Here is a 12,236-nt window from a genome sequence, read left to right as displayed (position 1 = left end):
TCCCTCAAGGTTTTTATGGTTTTTCTTACTGCCAGTGGTTAGCACACATCGATACCTAAAGCTGTTCTGAAAATACCCTTGTTCAAACTGTTCAATCAGGAGAATAACTGCTGATTTAGGTACTTCAGACAGGTTTGGGGATACAGGAGATGCTTTTGTGTGAAAGCAGTTTCAGGAAAGTGCCATTCTCTGCCCCGAGTTGTGGCTCCAGCACTGCTTGCTTTGTACCTGTGCAAAGTACAGGCAGAATGTCACTAAATCCAAAGGGCTGCTGCTTCCACAGGGACAGATCCATTGAGGAGGGATTGTTCCTTACCTCCACCTCTGCTTTGCATTGCCTCTTTGTATGCTCTCCATGGTCACATAAGCAGCTGTGTAATTCCTAGATCCACACTGCAGCTGTTTCTGCCTTTATGTCATTTCATCTGCTTCAGAGGTTTCTGTACCATAAAATGAAGCTTATTTTTCTGAGCTACAGGGGCAGTTTGGTGACCTCAGAAACTTTTCTTTGTCAGAGGTTTCTGTATTGCAGTAGAAGCCATGTGAGCATTCCATGGGAAATTCTTCCTAGAGGTGTTAATCCACCTTCACTGGAGGGCACAGTCCTGGTGGATATTGATGAGAAGGTAGAGATGGGTGTAGACTTCAGCTGAATCTGGCTAAGATGTCTGTCTGTGATTTCCAATAGTTTGTGGACAGGGGGCCATCTTCCAGCCCTGCAACCTATTTCTGTCAAGTTAGAGACCTCTTCTACAGCTTTTTCTTGTGCCATGTCAGATTTAGTTGAAACATTTGGGGCAGTGCTTGTTAAGCGTGTCTGAGGAGATGGTGGTGCTGGCATGGCGTTGAAGGATGCAAATTCCTTCTAGACATTTGTGTGTTTACAAGGTTTGTGATATCAAGCCTGTGTATGCAGATGTAGCCTGTGTTGGTTCATACCAACAAAAAATGTAGCCCATAATCCTGGAAAAGCAGGAAAAACATATCACAGTGAGGATACAGAGGCTTTCAGTGGTTTTTCTCCCTTGCACCACTTAGGTCAGGCTCTTTCTTCTCTGCTGGTATCTATTGTTGCTGTTCTTTGAGACAGTAGAGTGTTTTGGTGTTAAAATATAAGGCCAGGATCATCCAGAATAGGAAAAGAGGTAATGTTATATTCCAGCAATAATAAGAGGGCTGGATGAGCTAAAGAAATGAAGTGCTGTGTCACCTTAGCATGTCTCATCTTCCCTCCTCTCAGCTTGCACTGACACTCACAGCTGAGGTATAAAGGCTCCAGGGCAGGTTATCCATTGGGAAATGTGAAATACCAGCTCAGGGGTGAAGAGCCAATGTTGTGAAGGGGGTCTCTGTCATGAGGCTTCAATATTTTCTTTGCCCCAGCACCTAAACCAGCTTGTGGTGGGAGAGCTGAGCTTGAGCTGGAGTTCTGTGCTTGGAGGGGCCACAGATCAATACACCAATGTTGGTGACAAAGGAAGAGCTGACTCCGGGCTGTCACTCCCATCTGGCAGCCGAGGTCAGGGAGGGTTTCTTGTGGGGGGAGGGACGGTTCGTTCTGTGGAACCGCAGCACAGGGGGGGCTGGCAGCGGTGCTGATGCTGACTTGAGCCACGGCACTGCTGTCTCCTCACAGCCACTCTGAGGCACATTGGCTTCCTTGTTTCCCTCGCTGCCTCTGTGCAGCGCTGGGCTCGCTTTGAAGAGCTCGGCAGCGGAGGAGGAAATGCGCACACGCGCACGCAAGCACGGACACACACGGGGAAATCAGGAGGAGTCAGCAAAACAAGGAAGAGTCCCCAGCCAAAAGTCATAGCAGAGAGGAAAGAGAAGCATCTTGAGGAAGTCTTATTAGAGGTCCTTTTTGAATCAAATATATGTTTTAGTGACGAACCCACCAAAAGGCTTACTTATCTTACAACAAAGAGACGGAAAAGGGGAGGATTCTGGATGGTGCTTTTTTGGACAAAGCAGGCAGTATTTGGATGAAGTAGACCTTTATTGTTTTGACAATAAAGTAGTGCTTAAAGCCATATTTGGTTTAGTACTCTTCACTGCAGTATTAAAATGCCCCTACCTTCTGCCCTGAGGAGCTTACAATTATATAGGCCAGGCAGAGGAACAAGGTGGTGTGTGAAATTATGAGGACTTACTGTCATTTTTGAAACAGATGGAATAGATCAATAATTTTCAAGACTGTCTATGGTAGTGATTTTTTGAGGGAGGATGTTGTTTAAAGGGGCTACCTCCATCAGGGCCAAAGAGAACATTGTTCCAGGGCACTGTATTTGAGAAGTGCCTCAGCTGCCAGAGATACCTGTTGTATTTAGCCTCTGTTATTGTCAGTGAGCTCAAGCAGACTGATCCTCAGGGATCTGTTCTGCTCTTGTCCTCTGGATGTTATTGATCCTGCTGCAGTGCTACTTGTACTTGCTCTTTTGAGGTATTATTTGACTGGCTGAATAATGCACTTCTGGCTTAATACTAATATTTTGGCACTTAAAACATTTTAGCTAGCCAGCTTTCAAGGAAGGAGAATGAGCTGATGTTTCTGGAATTGAGTACTTGGAGTTAGGATATAGAGTTAAGCTGTCCTGGGTATATGTCTCAGGAGGAAAGATTGATGTTTGTGCTGGAATGAGAAGACCTTGGGCTCCAGGTATGGAGGGAAGGGACTGTGAGTAACCCTCAGTGCTTTATTTGCTACTTGAATTCACCTCAGCTGTGCCTCAGCTGTGTGAGGGGACAGGGATTGGCTGTATGGGGGGCTCAGCTCCAGCTGCCATTTCAGTGTGGAAGGGATGAGACATCTCTTCTTGGGTCACATCAGTGTTATGTCCAACCTGGTGTTTTTGCCATGGGTTACAAACACAATTACTCAGGCCTTACCTTCTGCAAGAAAAGCTCATATTTGAGTTCTGTGCAGGGCAGTTTAGTGAATGGGTTCAGTTTGTCACTGCAAGATTTTTACTTATTTCTTTAAAACATGTTAGTTATGACCAACACTGCTGGTGAGGGTTATCTATGCAGTGGGCAGGAGAAACTGGAGAGTCCAGAAAGTTTTGGTCCGAGTTTGTTGCCATTGTGTTACAGAAGTGCACTTGCCATAGCTGAGGTGTAATTAGCTTTTAGGTTAATAATTTAAGGCTTTTGCATTACCTTCCCTAAAATCCACAACAGTTCTTCCTTTTGTTTTCCCCTTGCCCCACATTAGACACTGAACATCAAAAAAATGCACTTATGTGCAGAACACACTTGCACTGTTATTTCTCTCCTTATTTTTTTTTTTTTTTTTAACCAAGCAAGCACTTGAACTCAGACAAAAAATTAAATGCAGGATAAATGCTGTAGTTATTATTTGCGTAAGCAATAAGTATAATTTTGAATTTAACAGCCTTATCTGTTGTACTCCAAAGCAGAGAAACTACATCTTTTCTACTCTGACAGAAGCAAGGGTAAAGGTTAAAACATCATTTCTCAGGTTCTGTAAACCAAACTGACTGATGTGCTGTCTGTTGAAATACACATTGCTTCAAAATTGATGTTGCTGTTAGTTTTTATATGTCTAAACTTTCAGTGATTTGTCTTCCTCAAAGACAGAAAAAAGAGGTGGAGGGAAGAGATTTCTAGCATCTGCCCATAATTTTTATTACTTTTAATAAAAAGAGGATTCTTTTTATTCTGTATTTCAAATCTTTCTTGATCAAACCCATGCCATTCTCTGAACTGCTTCTCAAGAACGAAAAATAGTGTTTAGCCTTAAAGCAAGAATTCAACAGCTTGCCCCAGAGGGCCCTAAAGTAATAGAAAAGGTGAACATTTGTAATTATTCATTCTGTGTTTCTGGTTTGAGAAATGTAAGGTAAACCAATCTGAATAGTCTTTCTAAATGGTGAGCAGTAAAATATTTCCTTGTCATGAGAAGGATTGAAGATTGTGATTCTAAAGGAGAGGGAGACCTAGGATACTTTAGACCTGTCTTGCAGTATATTTAGTTTACACTTTGCTGGCCCATTCTGTGTTTTATCTGCTAAAGAGGAAACATTATGTCTCTCATTAAGTGAAATAAATTAACCTTCCTTCTCCCATTTGTGTACTGGAGATAAAGCCATGGCTTGCTGGTTACTTTAGTTCAGAAGACACAAAGCTGGCAACTGAAGAAGGCTTTCCTACTTTCCCCCTTCTGCTTTTTCTCCTGTTCAATAAAAAAATCATTATTTGTCTATTTAGCATCCTGTGATGCCTGAAGGGGTCAGTTAAGTGCTGTTGCTTGCATGAGGGAGAGGATGAGTGGATTGCAGGGGGAAGGGCAGGGGGTGCATTGCCAGCTTTCATTGGCATTTTTCTAACACTATTAAGAGGCAGATCTGTGCTAATCTGCTTTGTTTTGGCTGCAGTGGTTTTGGTTCTGGTTAGAGGGGACAGCTGGGAGCTGCTCTGGAGGGGCAGAAACCTCTGCAGCTGATGGTGATGAACAGCTGGGGATAAACCTTTTCCACCAGCGCAGTCCTCACAAGGGCTGTTTGTTCACACCCCAGATTCTTCTGTGCAGGGCTGAAGGAAGGGTCTGGTGAAGGAGAGGTCTGCAAACCCTTGGGTACTCACTGGGTGTGGGAAGCTCTCCATGTTCATTTCCCAATCTCTCTTTTCTTTCCAATATTATTAGTTCATTGGAATACAGAACCCAAGGAAGTCTTGCTATGAAATATCTCAGGAAAACACACTTGAACATACTGCCAGTTAAAGGATTGGCACAGATCCTTCTGCATGGTGCAAGAAAATGTTGAGAATATATTGCTCTTTACTTTCTTTTTTTCCCATTAGTTCAATGACATTTCTTCAGGAATTAATAACCCCATTTTCCTTCTCATCTCTTGGTCAAGGCCTCTGAGGATCTGTAGCAAGGTGAAGCAGGGAAGAGCTGATGGTAGAAGTTGTGTATTAGGGTATTGCCAATCTGGTGCCCTTAATGAGGCTTTGATTAAGAACCTGTGACATTGTTTTTTTGGGTTTTTTTGTTTTTTTTTTTTTTTTTTTTTTTAGTGAGATTGTAACAAAGTGTGAACTTTTATTTCTTGTCTGCAGCTGTACCACCAAAGTTTTGAAGGGAACTTGGCTGTGAGTGAGTGTTGGCTGTAGCTCTCCTCTGCTCTGGAGCAGCAGTTGGGGACAGCTTTTGGCTGTCCCCAGGAGCACTGGGACACTTTCTGTGTGTCTGCAGAGCAAATCTCTTCCTTTTTTAAAGATTGGGAGCAATGTCCTTAAACAGGAACAAATGAAAAATGTTCCTGTATGTGGCATCTCCTGTGGGTGTATAGAGTGTACTTAAACTTTGAGTTCTTGATCATGTCAAAAGATGAACCAGCATCTGTTATGAACATTCTTATTAAGAGAATAATAAGTAATTAATATGAACTCCTATCATTGCAGGATTTCAGTACACACAATATAAAACACACTTAAGGTAGGTTAAAAAAAGATAGAAATATTTTCTTAGATCATCTTCAGCATCCTCTTGGTTGTCATGTTTTTGTTCTTGATTTTCATGTTTTGAAAGTACTGTAAAATGTAAAGTACCATAAAACAGCACAGAGCTTGGAAATTAAAACTTGGATAAGTGATTATCTAGTACAGCAGAAACTGATGTATTAAAAATGATGGAAGCAAATGTCTTTTAATAAAGCAGAGTCTTTGTGCAGATCACAGCAGCTGAAGTTGGTTATTTAGCCTTTCAGAGAGCTGGTTTATATTTTATGGTAGGAGATTAGAAACATTATTGAAATGTGATAAAAATCAGCTGCATGTTTTGAAATTAGTGACACTATTTCATCTGGATGCTTTTTTTCAATTCAGTGCCTTCTGTAGTGTAGTTCCTACTAGAGGACCTGCAAAATGAAAGAATCCTAAATTTGATGTTTGTATCATGACCAAGGGACAAAATATTTTAGAGACACATGAAATGAACAAGATTCTCCGTGGATGTAAATTAAGACAGCTCCATACATTTTACTAGATAATCTTATATAATTTAGGACTTAGGGATCTTGTTCTGAAGAATTTCCTTTCCAATATTTGATGCCATGAATATTTATCTTTCTGGCAGCCATGATAATCTAAATGATTTGCAAATATCTACATTAAAAACAATACAAGCAGAAAATACATTATTTGAGAAGTTTGAGAGAATAAAGAGCCAGTCCAAGTACTGCCTTTGAGCTTCATGCTCCATTCAGGCTGTGAAAATGACAAAAGTCTTGGCTGGGACCATGTTGGTTTTGAAACTGAGAAACAAGTTTGAGAAATTGATGTGATCTCAGCTTCCTGCTGTGCTCACTGACACCTATAAAAGGGTATTGAGTGCTGGTGTGCTTGGATAGATTAGTGTTGTTTTTAGCAGATGATACAAACTAGTAAAAATCTGATATTGTTTCCTAGAGATCAATAAAAAGCAAGAACTGGGTTTAGAATTTGTTTTAATACTATATTCTTTAGCGTTGCCTTTCCTTGCATAAAAATATTATGACAAAGTACTGTGGTTGCCAAATCCACCAGCTTCTGCAATGTCATTCTCATGTACCCCACTTCTCATTTCTGAATTAAAACACAAAGAATGAAATAAGTGAAATATGTACAATGGAGTGCATTTGTGATCTTGTCAATGCTGCAAACAGCTCAGAGTCTCCCCAGCAGCTCTGTGTGAGTATTGGTGCTTCCCAGTGGGTGTGATGGAGAGCAGCTGACTGCAGCAAGGGCTTTGGGTTCATTCTGAGCACTGCTGAACACCACGGCATTGGAATGCAGCAAGCTTTAGGGCATGTCGGAAAGGGAGAGTAAAAATCTTATATTACATGAGGAATATCTCTGGGAGGCTGAAAAAAAATCAGTTTAATTTTATCTGTGGTTGTAGGCTTTGCTGCAGTAATCCTTGCACATGAATGCATGCATTCACAGCTGCTTTTTAACACAATAAGCTGTGCACATACTTCTTCTGTTCCACATTGTGTTTCTTCCTCTTCTTTTCAGCAGCAGTGGAAACTGTTCTTGCAGATGCTGATAGTACCCAAATACAAAGACTGGAGTAAGGAAACTGGGGCTTCCAGTCATAAACACATGTTCTGCAGGAGACTCTGTGTTTTCTGAAGTAGTTATAGTCAGAGTTCAAAAGGAGCAAGTTATTTTTGGAGGCTTTAGGGTTACTTCATGGCTAATTTCTTCTCTCTAACAGCAAGAATTTGTCTGTACTTGAACTGAGTGCAATAGAAAAATAGGTTTTATTAAGAAAATAGTGATATTGAGGGAGATCTGTGATGTAAAATACTCTGCAGCCTTCAGAGCATTTTCTGTCATGCTCAGAAAATAAGGGAATTTCAGTATATGCATACCCCCATCAAAAAACTGAAGGTTTGATTGCTGCTTTCCAGCTCATTGTAGGTTTATATGTCAGCCAAGTTTAATGATGAGTGATATCCCTTCTATTTTATGCAAAATGGTGAAAGCACATTGTCAGATTTGCTGGAAAGGTTGTCTTTCAAGAGTGAAATTTGTGAATGAACTCCTTGTACATTAAAATGGACAGGAACTTGGTATTTGGGGATTTTTTTCTGATTTTTTAGTTGACCTATATACAACATTCACACTCAACCACATGGACAAGTAGATTAATTCCTTCAGAGACTTTCTTGCATGTTTGTTCTTGGATTATCATTTTTATTTCAAAACAGTCTGATACATGTTTGTAGCACCTCCATTTTATAGGTAATAAACTGTAGCAAAGGAAATTAATGACAGTTTGTGACTAATTCTGATGGCCTAAATTGTGACACCTAGAACTCAAGTTTCCTGTTTTCAACCCCTTTGTGGCCCAATCACTCCACGATCAGGGAACAGCTTCCAGTGCAGGTGGTCAGACTCATTGTATCCAGTCAGAATCCCTGAAATTGTGGGATGTGTTTAAGTTGAAAGATTTTCCAATGATGAGAAGGTAAATTAGAGATGGGGATGAAATCCCATTCCATTCTGCAATCTGCAGGTGTCCTACCATGAGACCTGCTTCTTTTTGCTTGCCTTCCTCTGCCCACTCCCTGCCATTTCAAATATGCTCATGACCTTGGACAGAAACATGGGAGCCTTCTCCTTCAAAACCAAGCTGCATGTTTCTGTCCTGAGCACCAGGGACTGTGGAGAAGAATGTTATGAAATGACATAATCTAGGGCCATGTGGTACTACATAATTTATGGGATGTTTCTCCAAATACTGGTTCTGCTGGCACCTTGCACAGCACCTCCCAAGTTCTCTGCTTTCCCTTCCCACTGAAAAGTCTTATCCTGCCAAATGTGCTTTAGTTCTCTTCTCTATTTATCTGCTGTTCTCCTCCATCTAGACAAATGACTGGCATGGCTGTGTAAAGTCTGGCAAAGGCATTGGGAGCTGGAAGGAGAGCTGCTGAGCTGGGCTTTCCCTTTCCCTGCTGGGCTGCCAGGCCAGGGGTTCCTGAGCTCAGCTGTGGCTCCCTGAGCTGCTGCTGGCAATTCCCAGGCATGGCACTGGGCATTAGGCTTCAGGTGTAATGATTGGTTTACCTAAAGAATAAAGCAAATTATCAGGTTGAGTATCATTCTTGAATGCACTCACAGTCACTTTGTGTAACCTCTCACTGCTTTTTGCAATGAAACCTCTTTAATAGACAGGCTTGCTCTGGGAGATCATACCTTGGACCTGGAACAAGAACATTTGCCTGCTTCAGTAAAGGTGCTCTTCACTTGTGAGTGTGCAAGACAAGTTTGATTTTTGTTCCAAATGTGAAAATTCAGTTTTCCCTGCCTAGTAGGTGTTCTTATGTGTTGTACAGAGTCTCATATGTAGAATGTGCTACCATGTTGACCCTGCAATTGTGCATAAAATAAGACTGTTTTAACTTTTGACTGTATTTATATCCATCCACTTTCTTCAGTGCATAAGAATAAAGAGGCATCCTAGAATTTTAGTGTTCAACAGCAAATTCTCTACTGACTTAGAGGTTTTACTGTGGGTTACGACTGTAAGAAAAAAATACAGTGTATCTGTGGGCATTGCATTGATTGAGGAACTGTATTGAAGCCTTAATCAGACACAGAAAAGTGAATTTTTCTACAAAATCCTTTGGCAATTATTGTTCACAGAGGTAACAATAGACAATAATTATATTTTAACAGAAGTTAATATTTCAAATGTATATTGTGTATATTGTGGGACTTGTGACTTTCTGCAGTTGTCCCAGAGCATCCCAAAGGCATGGTTAAGGTGCATTAAGCAATTCCTATTTAGTGTTTATTTTAAAACACTTCTGAGAGGTAGAGCACAATAGAAGAGAACACTGGCCATGATCTGTGGTTTCATTTGCAGTTTATTCAATGGAGACTGTGTATTTTGTGATACCCTTTTCTAGCACAAATTGCCTTTGCTTGTGCTAAATGTGCAAGTATGTGCAGTTGGGCATCTGTAGTCCACAGAATTCCCAGAATTCACAGAATCACTGGGTTGGAAGAGACCTTCAAGATCATTGAGTCCAACCCAGCCCCAACACCTCAACTCAGCCCTGGCACCCAGTGCCACATCCAGGCTTTGTTAAACACACCCAGGGATGGGGACTGCACCACCTCCCCAGGAAGCCATTCCAGAACTTAACACACTTTCTGTAAAAAACTTTTTCCTAATAGCCAACCTGTATTTCCCTTGGTGCAGCTTGAGTAATTATGTTTTAATTTGTGGACACTTTTACTTGTGTGTATAAGTCAGGAGCTGCAAACTAGAACTCAGAGACTGGCGTGCCCAGTTTTGAGGACATGTATCTCCAGTGCTGGGGGTATGAGCACCTGAACATTTTAAAGATAACAGAGAAGAGGGATGATTGGGACTTGTTGAAATGTGCTAGTGGAAGGGTAGATTGAAGAATGTGAATAGCTTTACTTTCTTTCCCCTGAGTGAATTCTGTACATTGTAATAAAAGACCAAGTGTGTGTTGGGATGAATGAGTAACTCAGGGAACTGTCATATTCTCCCACTCACCAGCCTGTGGAATCCACACTCAGGGGCAGTCAGCAGTGCTCTCAGCTGCAGGGCAGGACATGGGAAGCTCCCAGCTGATCTGGCACACACACAGTGAGTGAAAAGTGTTTATTTACTGCTTCAGAGGCATCCCAGTGAACTCTCCCAGCAGACATCAGAAAATGTTACTGCTCGTGAACGTGCAGGCACAAAAGGAAAAAGGCTCAGTAAATAAAACACCAGTCTGGCAGGTGATTCTCAATATGGTGTTTGCTTTATGCACTTGATATTCTCAGGTATGTTCTGCTTGTGTGTAACTTCCTTCATAGGTCATACCAAAGCCCCTGCAGCTGTTCAGTTCAAAAGTTAAAATAGGTTGATGCTGCAAGGAAGCAAAGTTTGAGATCTAGAAAGACACCCAACCTTCCCTGGGTGTGATGTGTTTTGAATGTGCTTGGTAATAAATATTGTGGTTAAATTTAGACTTGCACAGTGAGCCTGATTAACAAACTAATTTATTTTCAGCAGATTTTTTATTCATTTTGAAGAAGATTTTTTATGATTTTAGATTTCGAGAAAGATTGCAAAATCTCTCTTTTCCTGTCTTATCCCCATGTCTCTTATCCACATTCAGACCAAATAATAATTTCTGAGTGCTTTTAATATTCATCAGGTTCACGAGCCAAGCCACATTTCTGATCTTTTTGGACATTTTGTTCCCCCAAACCTCACCCCATTTCACTCTTGTGGCTTTCTTCCTTGTCCCTGCTTTCATTTCTCTTTCCCCAGGGTGGCCTCTCTCTGTCTTGGACACATTTCTTCCAAACAAGGAACTGCTATTACCCTTCTGGAAAAGAAAAACTGTGGAGAACTTAAAAATTCCTTAGCTATGTAAAAATGCAAGCCATGGACTCGAATGTCTCCAATGATGTAACTGATGGCGTTTGAGTCTCTGAAATTTCCTGACAGGGACAGGGAAATGGGGATTTGGTGTGCCAGTAATAAAGTAAAAAAAAAAAAAAAACAAAAATTAAAAAAAAAAAAAAAACTGGCACAGGTTTCCCAGAGAGGCTGTGGCTGTGCCATCCCTGGAAATGTTGGATGGGGCTTGGAGGAACCAGATGTAGTGGAAGGGGTCCCTGCCCATGGCAGGGGGTTGGAATGAGATGATCTTCAAGGACCCTTCCAACCAAAATCATTCTATGGCTCTGTGAAGCTGTTGATGGACTAGGGTTATTCATTGATTATCTGATTCAGGGGATTTCAGTGAAAAGTGCCTGAATATTTTGCAGACTCACACCAAAAGCAATTCACATGTCACACCCCATGTGTGGAGCACCTCATGCTGGAACAGAGGATTGAACCTGGGTTTCATAGAGCTAAACTCACCACCTTGACCTACTTACTTATTTCTCTCTAAGCTGTCTGATTCATTTGAATTAATTTGAACTTCATTTAAAGCATTAACTGATTCACTGGAATTATTTGAATGCACTGATTTATTCAGAAATATGACCATGAGAAAAGGAAATAGCAGATTGCAACAACTGAGCATTGCAAAGAAAGGGAGAGCAAATTCGATCTGCTGTGGTGAATCTGAGTTTAAATGTATTGGCTGGAGTTTAATTTGGGGAAAATATCATAAATATGATGATAGAGCATCTGATATTTTTCTGGGAAATAACTGGTCATGTAGGAAAACCTCTGAGTCTTCCACCCTCACAAATAATTTAAATTCCATTGTTCCTTGGGGTTTTGAAATTACTTCCAGTATGTTTAAAAGGGGCTGTTGACTAGAGATGAGTAAGCAACTCTTCTCTTGAGATAAAATAAACTTTTTGGCTGGCAGCCCCTAATTCATTTGTCTTGCTGTCAGTCACAGTGGAAGTATCTTTGTTTTTTGAATCAAGACTTCATAGCAATGAACCCAAAAATCAATCATGTGATACCCACTAACAGCTTGTTTGCTTATTAATGTAATTGTGCACTCTGAGAACACTCCATTTTCAGTATTTTTAAATTTCTGCAGTTATTTTAACAATTGTTGCTTCAGACTTCAGCATGCTGTGTAAATCAGCCAGTGCATTACTCTGTCCCTCATGTTCAGACTAGTCCCCACTTCACATCACTGGGAGCCCTCTTACCCAGTGCCTGTCACTGTGCAGGCTGACAGCAAATCCATGGAGTGATTCCAGGTCCCCATTTTGAGAGA

This window comes from Ammospiza nelsoni, chromosome 13 (assembly GCF_027579445.1).
Source record: "Ammospiza nelsoni isolate bAmmNel1 chromosome 13, bAmmNel1.pri, whole genome shotgun sequence".
NCBI lineage: Eukaryota > Metazoa > Chordata > Aves > Passeriformes > Passerellidae > Ammospiza > Ammospiza nelsoni.
This window is presented reverse-complemented; position numbering follows the sequence as displayed.